The sequence below is a fragment of the Portunus trituberculatus genome, chromosome 22, assembly GCF_017591435.1.
Source record: "Portunus trituberculatus isolate SZX2019 chromosome 22, ASM1759143v1, whole genome shotgun sequence".
Taxonomy (NCBI): Eukaryota; Metazoa; Arthropoda; class Malacostraca; order Decapoda; family Portunidae; genus Portunus; species Portunus trituberculatus.
In genome coordinates, this window is record NC_059276.1 from 2,751,269 (window position 1) to 2,756,410 (window position 5,142).

Below are 5,142 nucleotides of genomic sequence, written 5' to 3' on the forward strand. Positions count from 1 at the left end.
TTCTGCACCTGCCACCTGCCCATCCTATCCAAACCCCTTTGCAGCGCTGCTCTCATACTTGTGTTGCTACTAGAGACGAGTAGATATTAAAGGGAGCTTATTATAACAGAGCTAATGGGTATCGAGTTATGCAGTAATAATAGTGTGAAAGCAAGAAGGTAATGGGGTGTTGAAGATGAGTGGTCAGCGCAACACAAGGCAACACCCCTTAAGTCTGATAATATCCTTAGTGATGTTTGTTCAGTTCCTTTTAAGCTAATTGCTACTCATCTGATTACGTTTTGTTATATCAATGAAAACACAGATTTTTTTTCTTTCGAGCTATTTAGCGGCTGAGAGAGAGAGAGAGAGAGAGAGAGAGTATAAGACGGATGGATAGGTACACAGAAAGGCTTAATGCATACAATATATTCACACAACACTAGTATTTCCTAGCTCAAATTAATGGACACGTTTGTTAAGCAAGAACCAATGTTGTTAATTTAAGTCTTCATGCAGCCAGTGTTTGAGATTTTATTTCCATCAAAGTGACTTGTTTCGAAAGCTGGAGGTGACAAGAGTAAATTTAGCCTCTGACAGTTCCATTGAGAAGGGATAGGTCAAATTCTCTCTCTCTCTCTCTCTCTCTCTCTCTCTCTCTCTCTCTCTCTCTCTCTCTCTCTCTCTGGGATCGAAAAGGAGAAAAGGGGTCATAATCTACATATCGTGTTATAAATAGAGAGACAGAAATAACTTGTCCGTTCACCATAATACTATTTTAGCTTTTGTTTTGTTAAGGTGAATGTGTACGTGCTCTCTCTCTCTCTCTCTCTCTCTCTCTCTCTCTCTCTCTCGGAAATGTTTGCAGATAAATATAGAAGTCACGAGAGGGATAGACATAATGCAGAAAATTAGTCATGATTTATTTGCACGCTTCTCTCCACCAGTTTGAGGACACACAGACAGACAGACAGAAATACACGCATATACCTCCTCCCCCCATCCCTTGTTCCTCCTCTGTCTCTTTTAGTGTGTTTGGGAAGCTGTTGAGTCTCTTAACTGACAGTGTTTGAGACTCTCCCCTTCTTAATGCACTGTTCATCTGCCATTAGTCAACAGAAAGTCTTTATAGCTTAAACAATCGTGATTCTAGATGTTGTAAAAGTTTTATGTGGTGGGAATACTAATAATGAGTTATTTCTGCGTCTTTCACTACTTTTTAAGAGGATTTGGCGGAAGTCATTAGGGAAAAGTGGAAAATTATATTTATTATTTATATGGTCTGAAATATTTTGACGAGATAGCAAAGCGTTTTTAGAAGCATACCAGCCGTACTTGCTCGATTTCGGCTCGGTAGAATATCCTCACTTATGTAACACTTGCTGGAATCGAAATATTAACTGAAGTAGAGTGATAACTTATAATTATCAAGACGTTTGGTATGAAAGAAACGTATATTGGTTACCTGTGAAAAAATTAAGTGAAAGTTTTGAAATTCCTTGACTAACACAAGTTCGGTTTCGGCAATATGTACTTACTGAGAAGCACGTGGTCGACACACTGCATTCTGGTAACACAATTATTTTTCCTCACTTATTTTCCTGTGGACTGAGGGGACGTGGTGTACTGTGGCCCCAATAAGTGTTCTGTGCAAGCTTTTATGAAACACTCTTGTGGTAAGTAGAGGTGTTACTATTTAGATAATGTTGTTTTATTGTCCATTGTGGTCTCAAAATGTGATCTGATGAAGCTTTCTTAAGACCGATACTCTTCATAGTAATTCTCAGGTGCTACCCAGACCATCATGCCAATCCAATGAATGAAACTGTAGTATTGATTTATCAGTTTTGTTCTCCAGACGGAAACTGTCTTGTGTTGCGAATAACTAGAACACAATGCTTCGAACCGCGACTGAAGCACTGACGCCTCCCACCACCACCACCACCACCAGAAAGCTAATGTCGCTATCTTTTGTCGTCCATCTCCTTTTTGAGCTGTAACATAATCCGGATTTGATATGGACTGGTTTAACTAATCCCTGTGTTAACCCCTGCAGTACCATGACATGTCTTCATATTCATTCTGGTTACTATTGTGGTCATTTTATACAGCTTCAGAAATTTATGTGAGGATTGAAGACTCTGGCCATTAATCATCTGACCTCCTTAGACCTTTCCTAATGTAAATCAAATCGTCTCATCATACCCATAGCTCATAGTAAAACTGCGTCCCAGTACTGAAGAGGTTAATGCGAGTATCAACTGAAGGAACAAGAGAACAAGTAGGAAGGTGGAAGAAGCCAGTAGGCCTACCCGCGGCAGGCCATCAATAAAACATCCATGCCTATCTACCTATCATCCTTAACCTGGTCTAATCCTCCTCATTGACACTGCAACGTCTTGATTATTGTGTCTATTCTCTCTCTCTCTCTCTCTCTCTCTCTCTCTCTCTCTCTCTCTCTCTCTCTCTCTCTCTCTCTCTCTCTCTCTCATAATTTTTCCTGTTTTTTTTATATTCTGTCCTCGTCTCTTCTACTCATCCAGCACTTCATCTACGAGCTATTTTCCTCTTATTTCTCTCTGTGTAAAGCGTTCATGTCTCTCTGTACCTATCTATCATCCTAAACCTGGTCAAATCCTTCTTATTGGCACTGCAACGCCTTGATTACTGTGTCTGTTCTACTCATCCGCCACTTCATCACCTCATCTTGGAGCTGCTTTCCGCCTATCTCTGTCTGTGTCAAGTGTCCATACGTGTACTCTTTTTCTATGTAAGAGGGGAAATCTGGTCAAAGATAACAAAAACGATTAAGACAAAAAGGCCCACTTAGATGCCAGTCTCCGAGCATTCTTAACCATAAACTGATCTAAAGTCTTAAATAGTGCGTTTTTAAGCGACGAAATCTAAAGCAAACACACCTCAAGATAAGGGTTTTGCTGCTTCACTAAGTTTGATATTGAGTACAGTTTTCAAGCTGATGTAAACTTCTAGATTGCCTCGGCCGCAACGTAATTATTGAGTTTAAATCCATCTATTCTATTTACGAACGAGTCTCCTTTGTATTATCGAATATTGTAGCCTTTTTTTATTTATTTATTTTGTTTTTATACCATGTGGGCTTTTCACGGGAATTTATGGGTTAAAGGGGATACTGTTTAGGGTACCTCCTATCTCAAAGCCCACCCGCTAGGAAACCGTTGCCCCGAGTGAGGAAGCCCAACCTACACTCAGATCGTGGACAGGATTCGAACCTGTGCGCTTGGAGACTCCTCGGATCCCAAAGCACGCATGGTTCCTCTGTACCACGTCGGCCTTTTATCATCCTTCAACCGTATCGTTATCCAGAAGTCGACGAAATATCAAGAGAAGAATGAGAAAGGGACAAAAAAGTCAAATATAGATACAGAAAGAATTAAAAATAAAAAAATATATAAAACAAATAAATGTATAGTACACGAGTCAAGCGATTTCTCTCCCTTACCTCCTTCTGTGTGATTTCCATTCCGTAACTTATCACAAACCCTCCCAGCTTATCCCAGCCTTGCTCTACTGTCTACTCTATCGCAGCCTATCCAAGTCCATCCCAATGCCATCTCAGGTACTCGAGGCGTGTCCCTGTGCGACCCAGCGTGGCCTAACTAACTTGCTCAGCCCCACCTGCCGTCTTGCCTTATTGAATCCCGAGAGAGAGAGAGAGAGAGAGAGAGAGAGAGAGAGAGAGAGAGAGAGAGAGAGAGAGAGAGACTAACGTTGGATATATAGTAAGGGAAAGTGAAAAAAAAAATTGAAAAAAAGGAAAGACAAGTTGATGCTTGATGAAGGAAGAGAGAGAGAGAGAGAGAGAGAGAGAGAGAGAGAGAGAGAGAGAGAGAGAGAGAGAGAGAGAGGAAATCACTGAATGGCGAGGATAATTAAGTACCACTGAGGAGGAAAATGAGAGGAGGTGAGAGGGAGAGGGAAGAGAGGGAGGAGAGAGCTTTGAGGAGAAGGAGAGAGAAAAGGAAGAGAAATAATTTAGGGAGAAGAGAAGAGGAATAAAGGAAGAGAGGATATAGAGGAATACGATTAGAGGTAAAGAATAGGAGGAGGAGGAGGAGGAGGAGGAGAGAAGAGACAAGGACAGGATATGAAAAAAAGGAAAATGATGATGAAAGAGAGAGAGAGAGAGAGAGAGAGAGAGAGAGAGCACTGTTTTTCGCTTGCTCTGCCCACTATCTGCCACAAAACCCCCCCACACCATCTCTCTCTCTCTCTCTCTCTCTGCACTGGCGGCTTCTGGGCTAAAAACAGTGTGAGAGAAGCTTTGCCAGTTGTGCGTGGGCATTGAGTGTTGTTAGAAGCCTGCGTGTGCGTGTGTGCGTGGGGCCTCAGGTGAAAAAAACACACGCACACACCCATTAAAACACGCACGCACGCAAACACCAAAAAGCAGTGTGTGTGCGCGTGTGCGTGTGTGCGTGTGCGTGTGTGTGTGTGTGTGCGTGGTGTACTCCCGCACAAACACTTATTTGCGTGCACCGATTCACTCATGTGTTTGTGGTGGTGGTGGTGGTGATGGTGGTGTAGTGGTGGTGGTGGTGGTGATGTGATGTGGTGGTGGTGGTGGTGGTATCATTCCCTCTCTCTCTTTTTCTCTTTCTCAATCCTCGTGTTGTGATGAACCAAAATTCAGAGGAAGGAGAAGAATACGTGAAATAAAAGGAATTGAGAAAGTAGGAAGAAGAGGAGGAGGTGGAGGAGGAGGAGAGGAAAGGGGGAGGAGGAGGAGAAGGAGGAGGAGATAGAAAAAGGCGATGACACAGAAAGAAGGACAAATAAAGTAACGAAAGAATTAGAAAAATAAGTTTAAAAAATCATGAAGAAGAAAGAAAAGGAGAAATATAGATAAAAAAAAAAGAAAAACTGAAAAAGAGATATAGAAAAAAAAATTAAAAGTGAAAGAAAATATATAAACAGTGGAGCAGAAAAGAGAAAAGAGAAAGAGAACAAAAAGAAGAAATAAAAGAAAAATTAGTAAAAGAGAGAAGAGAGAGAAAGAGAAAAGAACTTGAATACCAATCTATGAAGAATTGCAAATAAAACTGTATAGAGAAGAAAAAGAAAAAAAGAGAGAAAAGAAAATGGAAAAATAAGAGAGAGAGGAGAGATAGGAATTAGAAAGAG